This window comes from Rutilus rutilus (genome assembly GCF_951802725.1).
Source record: "Rutilus rutilus genome assembly, chromosome: 1".
Classification (NCBI taxonomy): Eukaryota; Metazoa; Chordata; class Actinopteri; order Cypriniformes; family Leuciscidae; genus Rutilus; species Rutilus rutilus.
In genome coordinates this window covers 68,110,786-68,129,775 of record NC_140209.1, presented here as the reverse complement: position 1 = coordinate 68,129,775, position 18,990 = coordinate 68,110,786, and the positions used below count along the sequence as shown (strand labels likewise).

The window sequence follows — 18,990 nt, the reverse complement described above, 5'->3', positions numbered from 1 at the left end:
GCACATTCGATACATACCTAGGAACATTTTGCACGCACTGGTTTATCGTAGGAGCGGTCGGAGTGGGAACTACATCCGGTTCACCGAAGCTAATATTTTGTTTTGCAAAATCCGCATATCAAGTGCGCAAATGTGGAGAAATTTCCCAAAATGAGTTAAGTTGTGCTAAGATAAAAATATGTACCAGCTTATTGATTGCTTCTATAGCTATGTTATTCATATAGACTTCATGTGACGAATATTTTTTACGTACTTTGTAGATTTCTGTTTGTAGCAAATTTGCGACATTGGTCCATAACGGCTGGATTGGGCTAATGGCTACATATTATAATAATGCTGTATTTAGATGGTTTCAGCCAAAAAAAAATATTTTTTTTTTTCCCACAAAAAATAGCATGTTAGGATATAACACTATAAGAATATATAATGTATGCACTGGAGAAACAAGGAAAGAGTTAAACAGAGTGTAACATGGAATGTATAAAAACTACTGTCAATGTTAGGGAGTAGGAGAGTGTTTTGTTTCTTGCTGTTGTCAAGATTCATTAATTTGTCAAAGTTTATAAGTATAAAGTTTATAAGTTCTAACAACTTTGTGCCATGAATAAAATCTACATTCCTGAGATGGGAAAATGTGTTTTATTAATTTTTCCATTTTGTAAAAAAATACCCTAAATGCCCACTGTCGCAAATTTGCAACATACCAAAATTACCCTAAATGCCTGTTGTCGCAAATTTGCAACATACCAAAATTTCTATTTATTTGTTGTGCAAAAGTGAAATTGATAATCTCAACATTATTTACCATCTACCTAAAGTCAAAAACACACAGAATTTTTTTTTTTATATACAGCTTTATAAATTCAGGCGTTAAGGGGTTGGCAGCCAGTGTTTTATTCTAGCTTTATCAACACATTAATGTGGGTAAGTTTCATAAGAAAAGCAACATGTTGAGCAAAAAGCTGAGAAAATCACTTTTTTGTCAAAGACTGTGTCTGGATCAGATTCAGAACGACGATCAAAACACAGATGGAGTAGATTGAGTCCATCAACACCACTAAAGCTTCTCAGTCCTATAACTCGTCCTGGGTCAACATTTCATTCAGTAACATTAGGCAGTTTTGATTCATATGCTGTGTAATGTTGGTGATTGTGTTGTTACTTATGTTATGGCTTGTTTCTGCTTCTTCTTTGCCTGTGTTTTGATCAGGAGATTTAGTACTCTTTCAGAAGAAGTGTCATAGCACCCCCTACCGTATAACAGTGGAAAGCCGGACAATTCTGTCAATGGAAAGAGTAAACCAAGTCCCTGATCGCATCCTTGGTATATTTGTTGGTTTGCAGTATTTTCCTGCGACTGCTTTGTAAACCAGGCCCAGTTTAATGCAGGTTGAGCTTGTTAAGGAACGAAGCAAAGCCAACTGTGCTGGATCCGACGGCAAGCACTTCTCAAACCGTGAGGACTCAAAGGCTCATGAGTTTGAGGCACTTTTTTGTTTTTGTTAATCTTGTCGTGTTTTTGTTCATCCTGCTTTCCCACAACTTGTGTGCTTTTTCTGGGTGAATCGGAGTGAACTGCGGCGCTAATAGAGTCACACAAATGCAGTCGCACAGCTGTGCACTGAAGACCAACGGCCAAGCTCAGGATTTACAGTGAATAATACATTAAAGTTCATATCATATACACCCTAAACACTTGGAATATACGACATGTGTCGCATGGGATCATTCTGTGATACTTTTGTGTCTTGGTTTAAAAAGCTTAATGCTGGTCGCTATTCACTGCCCAGATAGCAACATTGTTTTGGCCCGGATCCGGCCCACATCTGGCACTTGTGGAATGCGGATCTGGCCCACATGCGGCGTGGAATGACGGCACTTGGGCGGACCGCTCCTGTTTGCCAGATCTGGGCCACAAGCAGGCCATAGCAATGCCACATCTCAGCCAAGAGCAAAGAAATAAACCAGAACTGGACCTTATCTGAGCCACAAAGTCTGTGTATATTAAATATGGAGTCATTTCAGCCTTAATAAGCCTGTTAACAAGCAGAATCACTGAAGGAAAGAAGAGAACAGAAAAAGAGACGAGCAGAAACACAAGAACTGCAACTGACTTCAGACACAGCCTTAGATGAAATCAACTGAAGAGAAAAGAAGACATTAAATCTGTGAAGATCTCAGCAGAGGAGGATTAAACAACTCCACAAACAGCATTACCAGCTTCACTTATTACTAACCAGACTGACTTTATTTCTGTCAGACGTCTGAAGTTTTTATTGAGAATTAACAGAGTTTTAACTGTAATGTGTTTCTTTCTTTTCACCATAACAGTGATTCATGTTTCCATTAGTTGGGCTCTTAACTCTTATTATATCTTATGTCTTTTTTGGCTTCTGTGACAGTGTGTTTGTCAAACACATTTGCAGCAGCAAAGAAAGCTACAGTGAAACTAGATCAGGTGATGATGGTTACCTGTTGATGGTTTTAGTAATCATCATGAAATAACCTTTAATCACTGATGTTTTGTGGACTCTAACAATTGTGTTGATCCATTAATATTTTCACATCACAAACCCTGTGTTACTGCAGCACGAGATCCAGCAATATTATAACAATCAGTTAGAAGACTTTAACAAACATGAGTACGAAAAAGTCAGTTTAATATGACACACACAGACATCAACAATCAGCGTATGAATCTCAACAATGGTGACAATCAAAAGTACCTTGCTGCAATGCATGCTGGGTTACAGGATAGTACAAAACTCCCAGCATGCATTGCAACATGAATAAATTATGCAGCTGAATTGTCCTATAATTTTGTTTGATTCTAAATATTTGCTTTTATTTGTTGTTGTTGTTTTTGTTATGAATTATAAGCTTTTCAGTGATGTTCTGAATTAATCTGTTTATCTAAATATTTGTGATTGTCACCATTGTTGAGATTCATACGCTGATTGTTGATGTCTGTTTGTGTCATGTTGAACTGACTTTTTCGTGCTCATGTTTGATAAAGTCTTCTAACTTATTGTTATTATATTGCTGGATCTCATGCTGCAGTAACACAGGGTTTGTGATGTAACAATATTACTGGATCAACACAATTGTTATATTCCAAAGACATCAGTGAAACAGGCTAATTCATGATGACTATAAAATCATTAACAGGTAACCATTATCACCTGATCTCATTTCACTTTAGCTTTCTTTGCTACTGCAAATGTGTTTGACAAAACACACTGTCATAGCAGCCAAAAAAGATAATAGGTATAATAAGAGTTAAGAGCCCAACTAATGGAAACATGAATCACTGTTATGGTGACTTTAAATGAAACACATTAGAGTTAAACCTCTGTTAATTCTCAATAAAAACTTCTGTAGACGTCTGACAGAAATAAAGTCAGTCTGGTTAGTAATAAGTGAAGCTGGTAATGCTGTTTGTGGAGTTGTTTAATCCTCCTCTGCTGAGATCTTCACAGATTTAATGTCTTCTTTTCTCTTCAGTGGATTTCATCTGAGGCTGTGTCTGAAGTCAGTTGCAGTTCTTGTGTTTCTGCTCGTCTCTTTTTCTGTTCTCTTCTTTCCTTCAGTGATTCTGCTTGTAAACAGGCTTATTAAGGCTGAGATGACTTCATATTTAATATACACAGACTTTTTGGCTCAGATAAGGTCCAGTTCTGGTTTATTTCTTTGCTCTTGGCTGAGATGTGGCATTGCTATGGCCTGCTTGTGGCCCAGATCTGGCAAACAGGAGCGGTCCGCCCAAGTGCCGTCATTCCACGCCGCATGTGGGCCAGATCCGCATTCCACAAGTGCCAGATGTGGGCCGGATCCGGGCCGAAACAATGTTGCTATCTGGGTGCCATTATATGGACGAGTCTGAGACACTTTTTTAAAAATGCTCCTTTTGTGGTCTATAAAAGAAAGAAGTTCACGCGTCATCAGAACAACATCAGGCAGAGTAATTTATGACTTCATTTTCACTTTAGGGCGAACTATTCTTTTAATATAAAGCACGTCTCATGTTTAGGACGTGGATTGTGTACTTTTCTCACAGCGGCTTCACTCTGTGTCCAATATTTATCAGATGTGTTCACAACATCAGAGTATCGATATAAAGAGGGTCGTCCGTCCTATAGTTTAAATTCGGGAGATTCAAATCATGTTCTGCACAAACTGAAGTTCAGCAAGTTCAGTGGTTACAACAACTCTGCTTTCATTCGGTACATATACGTGCCGAACCAAACATTCCCGGTTCACATGTGTGTGCTGTTACATACTTGTGTCCCTGGAATATAATCTGATTCTGAAAAGGATAAATCCTCTAAAAACTTTAAACACATCAAATAGATCTTTTCAATATTACTGCATTTCATTCCTGCAGGCTTTGTGTATATTTATTATCGAGCTAAAAACCTCCATATGTATTTAAACGCTCTCTCTGTGTGTCCAGTTCACCTAACAGCTGCACTCAGCTGGAGCGCCGGACATTTAGTGTTTTCTTTCTTTCCCATTGTGATTTATATCCATGTGGCATTGACTGATCACCGAAACACATCTCTCACTGACCCATACACAACAACACAAACTCCACTGAGACCTCTCTTCATTTCAGCTGCGATCTGTAAACGGGTAATGTAGCTGTTTATGACACTCACTGCAGACGAGGAAGTGTGCAGCGATGCAGGAGAGGAGAGAGAAGCTCTGAGCCAAAGACGCCACCAGACCGAAGATGCCCCCAAACACCAGCAGCACCAGCTGAGAGACAGCAGGACCACGATGACCCTGTGCAAGTCTGAGAGACACAAGCCTTTATTACATGACACAAACTCAACACTTTAAAGAAGGCTGGAGTTCAGGGACAATTTGCCCTTTCACTTTCAGTGAGTTTGAGCGAGTGACCACTAGGGGTGTGTACAGTAATAATGCATCGTATGTATTGTCTACAATAATATCGTAATTGTTGTTTTAACCATGTAGAGGCTGACATTAACGAGTATGTCACTCACTTTGCAATGCGTTCACTGTGTGATGTAGATTACAATTCAGTCAGAAGGACCCCAAAATTCAAGCCTCAGTATGAGTTTTTGTCTTATATTTCGATCATATGATGTTAAGTTATAGTTAATATTAGTTAACAATAAGTTAATATTGTGAATTACACACACATTATTGTTAATATTGTCTATATTTTTGCTCTATTTTGAGTTCCAAACAAAGCCAGATTGGAGCCGTTGTGTGTCTCTGAGCAACACAGTGGCGTTTCGTTCCTGAATTAATCAACATTTTTGAACGAATCAATGAATGAAAATGAAAGTATTTCATTTAAAAAATATTTCATATTACAAAAAAAAAAAAAAAAAATGCATTATGTATATTTCATAGCATTATGTTTATGCAGTTGTAAATACATATAAAAGCTGTTTCTGTTTCACTTCTGACTAAATGAATTTTGCTGATAATTTGGTAACATCCTATTTTGTTATTATGTCTTATTATTCTAATTGAATTTACTGATTAAATGTAAGAATTTCACATAAAAAATGATGTATATCTAATACAATTAGAAAAAATCCTTATAAAGGGTAAAAATGCCCCTGGAAAAGTTGTTTTATCACTACTGCACTATATCACTATTATATTCATATCACTACTGTGAATGTGAAGAATATGAGAAGCTTCGGGAGTCGGCTGTCCACGACAGGCCTAAACCAGCCAAGGCACAAAAAACACACAGCATAAAAATATCAACTAATGTTTTTTTTGGTCAATATCACAAACCCCCCAGTGTGACACTACTAATCACAGATCATCAGCTTTGATCATTGCTCGATCTTCCTTACTGTATAATGAGGGCCGGGACGGTTGAATGTCGTGCTGGGAATACAGCTCTTAAAGGGTCATGAAACCCTAAACCAAATTTTCTGAGATTTTAACAGAGGTATGTGTGTTGAACACCATTGAAGACAATGTTAGCATCTGTTAGATTTAATAGTAGGGGGAAAATGGTTAATTTTTTGTTTTTTTCCGCTATTTTCATCTTCATCGTGTCCACGGTGTCTCATAATTATTCATGACTGAGTTTTCTTATCCAATGAGAATACACTTTCTCTTAATTATTCATGACACCACATGGAACTTTCCAATGAACTGTGATATTGCGTAGTAGATGAGAGAGGCAATGATGGACGCGGGTTTGTTTTCGTGGTGCAAAAGTTCCAGTGCATCTTTCCCCGCGATGCTGCCCGGGCTAGACTCTGGCTGCGGGCGGTTGGTTGGCCATCGACCACGGACACATCTAAACTATGTGTGTGTAGCAACCATTCAACTGGAGAATGGTGGACTTCGGCCTTGTACACCAATGCAGGTTGCGAGTGATGCGGTCCCGAGGACTTCTCTATCGCTTCAGAGGTGTGTGTGTGTGTGTGTCTAAAATGTAACCCTGACCGTTTTACTTTCCTTTTGTTAAATAATCACTCGTTATTAAAATTTCGATAATACCTCAATTGTATGGAACGTATGCTTAATTTGTGCACATTTCTATGTCACTGTCCATTATGTGGGTTTAGGGGGCGCGTAGATCTAGGCTATGTATGGAACGTTTATTTTTTTTAAGCGGAAAATGTATTATTTTAAAATATATGCATTTATAGTGTGTATATAAACAAATATATATTTTATAATGATATAATTATACATATACATGTACATTTATATGTTTTAAATACAATTATGATTACTGTAGGCTAATATGTAGCAGTGCATTCAGGCCACTGGCGATCGATGACAGTTTCTCCCCTGCCGTGCCATACCACACCCACTTCCCTCCCTTCTTCTCACAGCCACCACGCCCAATTAAGTTGCATTTTTCAAAAAGATTGTGAGCTAGACTTGAGCTGAAAGAGGGGGGTTTCATGACCCTTTAAAGAGACGGACACACTAACCACACATAACAAGCCTATTCCCAGTGCCATTCTCTGACTGTGGTTAATGTGTAGATGGCAGTTTCAGAGACTCACTTAAAGCTGCTTCTCCTGCTCAGTGTGGTCGGAGGTGTCCGTGTAGAGCGAGATGTCATGATAACTGCCATTCTCTCCTGTGGGGGACACTGAAACACCAAGTCAAAGCTGGAAACACACATTATGCTTCACACAGTTGACCGCAAATCAATCTCTTCTATACTACTATACAGCCAACAAGTTCAAGGCATTCAATATCATTTAAAGGATTATTTTTGTAAAAGGAAAAGCAGCATTTGTGTAAGAGGGAAGACATCGTCGTTACAGCAATTAGAATGAAATGGAAAACAGTATTCTTTCATACGACAGATTTAGTAACTGTCATCACAACGTGTGTAACATTAAACATTTACAGTTCTGTGATGAACTGCTTCTCTTTTTAATAGTCTCTAGTGCCATGAAACAGCAACAGATCTGGACGAGACATTAATTATGTACATAATGGAGCCTCAGCCGGTGATGAGGACTGTCTCTGTGAACATCTGAGAAATGACTTTCTTTGCAGCCAGAAGAACCGTTTGCCGGTTTATATGCTGCGATTAAAATGAGATAAAAAATACTTTAATCTAATGAGGCACATGAAATGACTAGCTAAACAGTAAGAGAAGAGAGATGTGGAGACACCTATTATATATATTAAATGTGTTACACGCATTAAATGTCACTATATGCTTGACTCATTAATATGGCCATGAACAAATGGAACACTGTACTTCATACTCATTAATACTCAGTATTTAGCCTAATGTTAAATGAATATTCATATGTGTATATTTGTGTATAGTGAGAAATGAGTCTGGATATACACATTATTGGAAGAATATAAATGTGTGCAACAGCTGCACAATACAATCGTACAATCGGACATAAAACTGATCTTAAGTTATGTGTGTTGAGCATCTTACCTTCATAAATCCTCCAGAGTCCGGAGTGAGAGCTGCTGTATTCCCGGCTGGAGTTCTTGCCTTCATCCACATCTATAATGTACCAGTATTCAGTGCCGATGGACACGGCGAGCAGGATGAAACTGAGCAGCCCGCACAGACCCGCGCTGATGACAACTGTCCCAAAGTTCATTTTCATCAGCGCTCAAATCCCTCTTATGATTCATTGAGTTTGAGCTCCTGTTACTGCCATTCAGTTCCTCTAAAGCCCAGAGTGTTTCGTTCAGACACATTAAAGCACATCAGTCTGTCTGTATTACTCCAGTTGTGTCCAGGGTGAAGGAGGAATCAGCTCTCAGCTCATGCTGGATGAAGAAACTGTGTGGTTTTCCTCCATCTCTCCTGCACAGCTGTATATGGAGTGAGAGCAGAAGCCTCTGAACACTGAATCTACATGATTCTCTCACCTCAGTTTCTGCTGCGATCACTCAATGTGGTTCATTTGCTCTCCTCAGCGACGAGGTTGGTTCTTCTCCATCTTGTGTAAATAGATTCATCTGTATATAGTGGGATATGTATTAGTGTAGAGCTTTTGTTAACCGGGCTTGATTTTGTCAGGAGACATTCCTCATTTCAACAGGTGAGAGAAAATGCACATAAAACATTTACATTTTACATTTCCAGTACTGATATCTATTAAGTGTTGTTTTATATATATATATATATATATATATATATACAGTATATCAGTGTTTGCATTGTGTTGGACTGCTACCTCTGTTGGAGTTTACTGTGTGGATTATTAAAAGACTGTTATTCTTCATCATCTTTGTTGGGCGTTTGTTTACCACACAACCTGTGACAGAAGACCCGACCCAAAAAGAAAAGCAAAGTAAAACGGTGAATCATTTGCACTGTAAAAAACAAAACAAAACAAAAACACAAATACACAAAAGAAATATATTGAAATATATTTTAAAGTGTCAAAAATATATGTGGCATATTCCAAATACATTGAAATATATTTGCATTGTTGTTCACTTATATTTATCATTTTGAAATATATTCTGAAATATAACAAAAATATATGATGTTAAGTGTGAAATATATTTACATTTATAACATGTAATGTAAAATATATGACAAAATATATGGTCATAAAATGTTTAGCTTGCTAAAGAAGGGTCGAAAATGTATTTTGATCATAGTAATTCCTCTACCTTTTCCCCTATACACAATAGTAGGATACCATATTTCACTACTGTATTATGACACACAGCTATAATAAATACTGTACTTACATTTAAATGACTGCAATGTAAAATGACAGATAGTTGCTTAGGACTATTAGGCCATATTAGGTGGCACGTACCTAACACTAAGTGCAATTATTAGATTTATTGTTGTGTTTTATTGACATCTTTCCTGAAGTCATTTAAATATTGAAAATATGCACAATATTTATGATGCAAGTATAACAGTGACACTCCAACAGTGAAGTGCACTTAAACAATAGATAGAACTCAGTGTCTAACACTGCATACACACACTATTAAATAACTGTATTCAATTCTGTAAAAATAGGGAAAAAAAACTCTGCATTCTGTGTGTTATTTCAATTTCAATTTCAAATATTTGCATATATTCCAAAAATATATTTTGAAAATAGATGTCAAATATATTTCTTTGGTGACACACAAAACACACCATACAGAAACACTTTAAACCCCAACAGAACATTAAACACTACCAGATCTCTCAGGATCTCAGCATCTTCACATATTACAATCCAGACATTATTACTTTCATACTAACATTCTTATTGAGAATTAACAGAGGTTTAGAAGTTTAAGTTTTATTGAAAAGAATACATTTTGATGTCACCATGATGGAGATCAGTGTTTGCTTTAGTTGGGCTCTTGACCTTTTAGTTTTTAACATGAGTTTATCTCTGGCTGCTTTACCTGTGTGTCTCTGATATGCATATTTGTTATGGTAGGAATCCAAGAGAAACTCAGATCAGATGATGTTGGTCACTGATGTTGGAAGTCTGATTAAGTCGTTAAATATTAGTCGTTAAATTTGCATGACAAAACTGCTATAGAACAGTAACACATGGTTCTCAAACTTTTAACACCAAGTACCACATCAGAAAATATTTGGCTCTCCAAGTACCACCATAGTGACCAATATGACAATACAGTAGCATAGTAGGCCTAACTATTCAGCTACAGTTATGCACAGCTCAAAAATGAAGCAGCTTAATTTCTAATAAGAATATTTATTATTATCAGCCACTTTAAACATTGTAAAAACACAGTTTGAACATTAACACTGCACTGTGCTGCTTACATACAGGTAAATAAAAAACTTAAATAATGATTCAATTCAAATGTATTGCACCTAAAAGTGAAATAAAAACTGTAGCCTACTGTATTTAAAATATTAAGTAAAAAATATTAGTACTTAATTAAAAAAAACACAGGCTGTGTATTCATATTTAACCTTTTTAAACATACATTTAAAATATTCTGGCTGACCCTGTGAGTTTTTCAAGGCGATCATTATTTAGAACTGATCACTTTACTGTTTCTATGGTGACGCGTCATTGCTTGTCACGTGACACACCGCAGCCACAATAGCGCTGAATGACTAATGATCTGCTTTTATTTCATATTTTTATTCAAAATATTCACAAATTTGTTAGCTATGACATGAAATATTTGATATTCCGATTGTCAAATATATGCAAGTGGAAGTGTTATGTTGTTAAAAACACCTTTACAACGATCGCGTTAGTTGAGCTATATGCGCCGTCAGTTTGTGCCACTGTTCAGAGAATCGGATCTGTTGGATTTACAGCACGTGAATTCATCCACTTCTCCCGAAATACATGAAAGTATATGTGGCTGGTGAGCTGGGAAAAGAATAGAGTTAACTTTAAAGTTACTTACACAATGTGTAACTTACACAATCTGATTTGAATAAAACGTGTCGTCTAATTATAATGGAAATTATTATTATTTCCGCTTCCATGTACATCAGTGTGGAGAGGCGTGGCCAAGATGGCGAACGAGACACACGCAATTTCTGTACTTCCAAAGTAACTTTCTTTTTACGCCATATGAACAACGATAACGTTCATAGTTTAATGGTGTGCAGTCTTAATTTGTGAGACATAGCAAGGAAACAGTCTTATGTTTCGAGTTTTTTTTCAAATTATTTTGTATTTGATACATTTGTTTGCGCAATGGCGGAGAAAAGACCTGCAAAGAGCAAAGATAAAACGGCGTCTGGGCGCTCAAAGGATTCTCCTGATCAGACGAACATGCACCCATATGCACGGAAAGGTGCATTGTCTTATACCCCTGCCCGAATCTGAGCCTTGTACTCCAGACTCTAAGAGAAGTCGGCCTGAACCCACACTCGGTGAGGTACAAGATAATATCGTCAAGATATTAGTGGAGAAGATGAGTCAGAATACAGCTGTTCTCAATCAAGAAATACAGCAAAACCGAGAGTGTGTTAATTCTTTGAAGGAGGCTACAGAATTTCTTTTTCAAGAATTGAAGGATGTAAAGGCAGTCATCTCCAATATGAAAACGATGGGTGAAGATCATCAGAAACGGATAACTGAACTGGAGGACAAGCTCAACGATACGGAGAGGAACCAAAGACGATGGAACTTGAGGCTGTATGGACTGGCTGAACAGGAAGGAGAGGATGTTAAATCCCGGGTGGTTGAAATCTGCCGCTCTGTCATCCCAGAAAATGAGGAGGCCTGTCAACAGCACATTGATGTCAGCCACAGGGTTGGCAGAAAGAGTGTGGAGAAGATTCGACCAGTTATCATCAGGTTTGTAGCCAGGTCAACAAGAGATCTCATTTGGAAGAACGCCAGAGGATCGGAATATTTGAAATCAAGGAAGTTGCGGTTTGGGGAAGACCTGACGACAAAAGATAAAGAGGCTCGTAACAAGCTGTGGCCGCAAATCGATGCAGCACGCAAAGAGGGGAAAAGAGCTTTTTATGTGGGAGCTAAAGCAATAATCGATGGAAAAGAAGTTCGAGTGTAGTGTGAGCAATAGCTCGCTACGCTGTACGTGATTGTTAATCGCCATCTCTGTTTGAGATATTCATATTTAAGCTCTTTTTTGTTTATGAGAGCATTGGACTCTAAGGTAAATGACATTTATGATGTTTCACATTTCTTTGATAGATTTCTTTAAAGGTACACACGGGACTAATTGACTTTTTTCTTTAGTTACGTTGTTCGACGGCGTTTGATGTTTTCTTCACTGCTCGTTTTTCTGGGCAATGTCATTATGTTTATATTCGTTTAATGTGAGGGGTATTCGTGACATGTTGAAAAGAAAAGCTATTTTTCTATATCTTAAAAGATTCAAGGCCGATTTTTACTTTTTGCAAGAGACTCACGCTTTAGGTTCTGACTGCAAGTTTTGGAGGAATCAATGGGGAGATGATCTTTGGCTGTCCTATGGAAGCAGTAACTCTGCTGGTGTTGCGATTTTAAGAGGAATGTTTAAAGGAAAAATATTGAAAAGTAATTTACACTCATCTGGAAGATGGATCATTTTGATAGTTGAGATAGATGTTAATATTTTTATTTTAGGAAACATTTATGGTTATAATAACAAAGCTGAGAATCAGACTTTGTTGCAGAGTTTTGAAGAGGAGATTTCAGGGATGTTGTTAACATTTTCTAAAGCTAAATTGGTTTTGGGTGGAGACTGGAACACTATCAGTGATCCCTTGTTGGACTGTCTGCCTCCACGACAGGTTAGACAGTATTCTTTTTCTTATATTAGTGACTTGTGTTTGCATCTTAATTGTCTTGATGAATGGAGAGATAGGAATCCTGGTAAAGTTGAGTTTACATGGAGTAATAAAGATGGCTCCAGACAATCCAGAATTGACTTTTGGCTACTGTCTAAAGAACTAGCACAAAAAGTTAAGGAAATTGATATAATACCTTCCATTCTTACTGATCATAAAATGATCCACGTTATGTTTGGTTTCGATAGTTTGGCTGAAAAAAGATCTGGGTTTAATTATTGGAAGTTAAATAACTCTCTCCTTGGAAATGAACAATTTCGAAAAGTTGTTAAAAATATTATTAAGGACTCTTATAGTAAGGCAAATGCTTCTAAAGTGTATGGGAAACATTGGGAATTTATGAAGTATTCAATAAGAAAGTTTGCTATCAGGTTTGGAAAAGAATTGGCCAAGGCCAAAAAGGTTAAGGAGGATTCCATCATTAAACATATTATTCTTATTTATGAAAAACATAGTTTATCTCAAATAGATAAAGACATGTTAGTTAAATTACAATTATAATTGGATCAAATATTTGAGAATAAGGCAAAAGGAGCATTTGTGAGGACAAGGCGTAAATGGTTGGAAGAGGGAGAAAAGAACTCAAAATATTTTTTTAATCTCGAAAAGAGAAATACTGAATTGTCCTCTCTTAAAAGGCTTATGATTGATGCTAAAGTTTCAACGGACTTAAATGAGATCTCTCAAGTCAAGTCAAGTCAAGTCATTTTCATTTATATAGCGCTTTTAACAATGTAGATTGTCTCAAAGCAGCTTTACAGAGATAAATGTATAATTTAACGTAAGATTGTTTTGGCTTTATAGCGGTGCTTTAATAAAGTTATTTTCCAGCTAAAGTTAGTTTTGATTGATTCGCTTCCGTCGCAACGATCATTTGTTTTTAAATTAGGGCCGCCAAGACGACACCATTCTCTCTACACAGACTTTAAACGCGAACCTGTGAGAAACGCTGATGGCGTTCAGATGCGCATTAAGAACGGGTTCTATAGTTATGTGCGTTTGAATATATGTGTGCAGGTTTGGAATTCCCTGCAAACCAAACCTAAACAAATTACTGGTGTTTCCTTATAGTTTTGATTCAGAATTTTATTTTATTTTATCAATTCGGGGTAGATACGCAAATTGAGTTTTCCCGACGACGCGTTATCTGTAGAGTGGGAAAGGGATCCTCCATAGGGAGAGACTAGTTGGCACTTCAGCACTGCGTTGACACCGGGTCCAGGCGAAGATCCTTCATCAGATCTGGAAACGGCCTGGATCCGGCAGGCTGCGGGAAAACCTTGGGATAAACAAAGACACTAAAATTAGCGTAGATGCCATTCTTCTCATGATGTAACAAGTACATCAGGATTTATGGGAAGTGTTCCCGGTTCCAGCTGACCTAATCTATGCAGCCTAATATTTAATTATAGAAGTCTATAATGTATTATGTGAACGCTATGTCAAAGAGATGTGTCTTTAATCTAGATTTGAACTGACAGAGTGTGTCTGCTTCCCGGACAATGGTAGGAATGCTGTTCCAAAGTTTTGGTGCTAAATAGGAAAAGGATCTACCGCCAGCAGTTGATTTTGATATTCTAGGTATTATCAACTGGCCGGAATTTTGAGATCGCAATAGACGTGAAGGAGTATAATGCGTTAAGAGCTCGCTCAAGTACTGCGGAGCTAAACCATTTAGTGCTTTGTAAGTAATCAGCAATATTTTAAAATTGATGCGATGTTTAATAGGGAGCCAGTGCAGTTTTGACAGAACCGGGCTAATATGCTCATACTTCCTGGTTCTGGTAAGAACTCGAGCTGCTGCGTTTTGAACTAGCTGTAGTTTGTTTATTAAGCGTGCAGGGCAACCACCCAGTAGAGCATTACAATAATCTAGCCTTGAGGTCATGAACGCATGGACTAATTGTTCCGCATTTGTCAATGAGAGCATATGACGTAATTTAGATATATTTTTAAGATGGAAAAATGCGGTTTTACAGATACTAGACACGTGACTTTCAAATGAAAGATTGGTATCAAAGTTTGTCAGTTTGTAACAAATTTTTATAAAAAATTATACACAAAAGATGAAGGTATTATAGGTGCAAGGACTTTTTTGGAAAATATTCAAATTGATTCTACAGTAATAGATGAAGATTCAAAACATTTTTGTGATAGGGGAATTACATTGGATGAAATTAATAAAAATATTGCCAAATTGAAGAATAATAAATCACCGGGTAATGACGGTTTAACCGCCGAATTTTATAAAACCTTTCAGGAAGATCTCTCTGTGTTCCTTTTACATGTTTTTCAGGAGATATTGGAAGCTGAGAAAATGCTGCCTACAATGAATCAGAGTTTAATAACCCTTATTCCAAAGTCGGGTAAAGATCCACTTAGTATTGAAAATTGGAGGCCCATATCTTTAATTAATAATGATGCTAAACTGTTATCGACTATATTTGCAGAGAGGCTGAAACTTTGTCTGGATAAAATTATTGATGATTGCCAGTCTGGCTTTATGCGTGGCAGATATATTGGAAATAATATTCGTCTAGTTTTGGACCTAATTGATTATAATTTCTTAATTCAAGATGAAAGTTATATATTATTCATTGATTATTATAAAGCCTTCGACTCTGTGGACCATGCATTCTTGATGGATACTCTTGTTTTTTTTGGCTTTGGTAATAATTTTATTAGAGCAATTCGTACAATGTATAGTGATTGCAATACTTCTATTAAATTGCCTTTTGGAACAACTCCCAGATTTAACATTTCTAGAGGTGTAAAACAAGGGGACCCTGTAGCTCCTTTCTTATTTTTGTTAGTTATGCAAGTGTTGTGCCTTCATGTTAAAAAGAACCCATTCCAAGGTATTTGGTTATTTGACAAAGAAATAAAATGTTCACAGCTTGCAGATGATACAACCATATTTTTAAGAAGTGATAAAGAAATAGATGCAGCACTTAGGTGTTTAGATATGTTTTCGTCAGTCTCTGGTTTAATTATAAATATTAATAAGTGTGAATTGTTCCCTTTGAAAGATATACCTGATGGTGTGGTGGAATTGTGTGGAATACCAGTTAAAAACCAAGTCTCTTATTTGGGGATCAAAATATGTAAAAATCAAAAGGAAAGAATTGACCTAAATTATCCTCCATTAATTGATAAAGTGCATAAGAAATTTAATATGTGGTTAATTAGAGATTTATCTTTGACTGGTAGAATATTGCTATCAAAGGCTGAAGGGTTGTCTAGATTATCTTATACAGCAATGGTTTTAGATGCTCCAAAGTCAATTATTAGGCAAGTTAATAAGGAAATGTACAATTTTATTTGGAAGAATAGGCCACATTACTTAAATAGAGGTATATTAGGCAATTTATTTCATCAAGGTGGTTTAAATGCCATTGACTTTGAAGTTTCTAATACTGTCTATAAAAGTAAATGGATTCAGAATTGTATCAAATCTAATAACAAGTTGTGGTATTATATCCCAAATTTAGTTTTTAATCAAATTGGCGGTATTAAGTTTCTCCTCAATTGCAACTTTGATATTAATAAAGTCCCTATTAAGCTGTCTAACTTTCATAGGCAAGCTCTGTTATCCTGGTTGCTGGCATACAAACACAATTTCTCTCCCCATAGATGTTTGATATGGAATAATAAAGATATTAAATATAGGAATAAAACACTTTTTTTGGAATATTGGTTTAGAAACAATATTTTATTGGTGACACAGTTACTTCGCCATGATGGTCATTTGCTTTCATATGGAGAATTTCTGGATAAATTCAAACTTCCGATATCTGCAAAGGATTATGCAGTAGTTTTTGATGCAATACCTTCTGGTCTCCTTCAGTTGTTGCGCTCTGCTAATGCTGTTGATTTGAATGTAACTTTTGATTTCAATTTGAGGTTAGAGGGAATAAGTATTGTTGATAAAAAATGCAACAATAATTTCCTTAAACAGATTTATTGTTCATTTAGAATTCCTCCAGCTAAAAGCTTCTGGAATTCACGCTTCCAGGACATTAGGTGGGAGGAGGTTTTTATGGTTTCCAGGAGATACTGTGTCACTAATAAGATTCGTGAGATTTCATTTAAAATCATTCATTGTATTTATCCAGTTAATCAGGTCATTTTTAAAAGATTTAAGAAAGATATTGATTTGAAATGTCCTTTTTGTAATTTAATTGACGAGACTGTCTGTCATCTTTTTTTTGATTGTATTTGTACTCAATTGTTTTGGTGTGACTTTAAGATCTTTTTTAAGGGGATTTCTGGAATTGACATTACTCTGGAGGATAAGACTATAATATTTTTCTACGATAAGCCTTTAGAAAAGAAAATTTGTTTTGTTCTTAATTTGTTTATTATTTTAGGGAAATATCACATTCATAAATGTCGATGGGCAAAAACTACACCTAGTTTTATACAATTTAAATTCGAGCTCTGTCAGTATCTTAAATCTTTGGAGGGTGTGAGGAACACCAAGGCAAAAAAGACTATAGACTATTGTAAAGCCTTGAAATGTTATCCTTTTTAAGACCTTTGTATTATTTTGTGGTTAGAGAAATGGATTTGATTTCAATACCCCTGTGTATATAGTTGTTTATTTTTGTTATATTGCTTTTTTATTTTATTTACTTGTATTATTATTAATATTGATATCTATATACTATATTTTTTATATGTTTTATTTTATTTTATTTTGTATTTAATTGTTGTATGTTTTGTTACTGAATAAAGCTTAAAAAAAAAAAAAAAAATACAACATTCAAAAAAAAAAAAAATACATCAGTGTGTATTTTACAAATTCTAAATGTTTTTTTTTTTTTTTTTGTACTTATGTGAATTTAAATGTCTGAAACCTAAAAAAAACATTATGTGGTTAAAAAACACTGAATAATTGTGATATTTGTTGATATTTGATATATTGTTTCTTACATCTACTCTCTTAGATGTAAGAAAGAAATCCCTATTATCTCTAGCCTTGGCTACCGTATATAGACCGCCTGGGCCTTACGCTGATTTCCTAAAAGAGTTTGCAGACTTTCTGTCAGATCTATTGGTCAATGTCGATAAAGCATTAATTGTTGGAGATTTTAACATACACGTCGATAACACAAATGATGCGTTAGGGGCTGCGTTTACAGTTTTATTAAACTCATTTGGGGTCAAGCAAAACGTCACTGGTCCCACTCATCGCCTTAATCATACGCTGGATTTAATTATATCACATGGAACCAATCCAACCGATATAGATATTATACCGCAAAGTGATGAAGTCACTGATCATTACATGGTAACTTGCATACTACGTATTGCTGAAATTTGTCACGTTGCGCCGCGTTATCAACCAGGCAGAACAATCCTTCCAACTACTATAGATCGATTCTCAAATAGCTTACCTGATCTATCTCAGTTGCTCAGTGAACCCAAACAAACAGATGAACTAGAGGAAATGACTAGCACTATGAGCACCATTTTCTCTAGTACATTAAACATTGTTGCACCAATTAGATTAAGAAAGGTTAGACAGAAAACTAAAGCACCATGGTATAACAATACTACACATGTTCAAGAGAGAAACTCGTAATTTAGAGCGTAAATGGAAACAAACTAATTTAGAGGTCTTTAGAATCACGTGGAAAGACAGTATGTCACGTTATAAAAAGGCACTAAAAGCGGCCAGGGCTGAGCATCTCCGCAAACTAATAGAAAATAACCAAAATAATCCAAGGGTTTTATTTAACTCCGTGGCTAGACTAACAAATAAACAAGCGTCACCTGAACAAAATATTCCGTTACAGTTTAGTAGTAATGATTTCATGAATTTCTTCACTGAGAAAATAGAAAGCATCAGAAACACAATTGTAAATGTACAATCTTTAATGGTGTCTTATGATTCAGCATCAATTATCGCTCCTCAAGAAAAACTACAGCACTTTACAACTATAGGACAGGAAGAGCTAAATAAACTTATCATTGCATCTAAACCAACAACATGTTTATTAGATCCAATACCAACTAAACTACTGAAAGAACTGTTACCTGTAGTGGAAGAGCCTCTCCTCAATTTTATTAACTCGTCTTTATCTTTAGGTCATGTTCCAAGAATATTCAAGTTGGCAGTTATAAAACCTCTCATTAAGAAACCACAATTAGATCATAATAATCTAGCAAATTACAGACCCATTTCAAATCTACCTTTTATGTCTAAAATACTAGAAAAAGTTGTG

At 36.0% G+C, this 18,990-nt stretch overlaps 1 pseudogene across 1 annotated transcript; it reads right to left on the bottom strand.

The window, feature by feature from the left end:
* Positions 1 to 4,611: 4,611 nt before the first annotated feature.
* On the bottom strand, positions 4,612 to 8,102 carry LOC311305120 (transmembrane protein 235-like; annotated as a pseudogene). Its single transcript has 3 exons — positions 7,925 to 8,102; positions 7,020 to 7,096; positions 4,612 to 4,795 (listed from the first exon to the last, which is right to left on the bottom strand). The product of its transcript is annotated as a transmembrane protein 235-like (transcript).
* Positions 8,103 to 18,990: the final 10,888 nt, after the last annotated feature.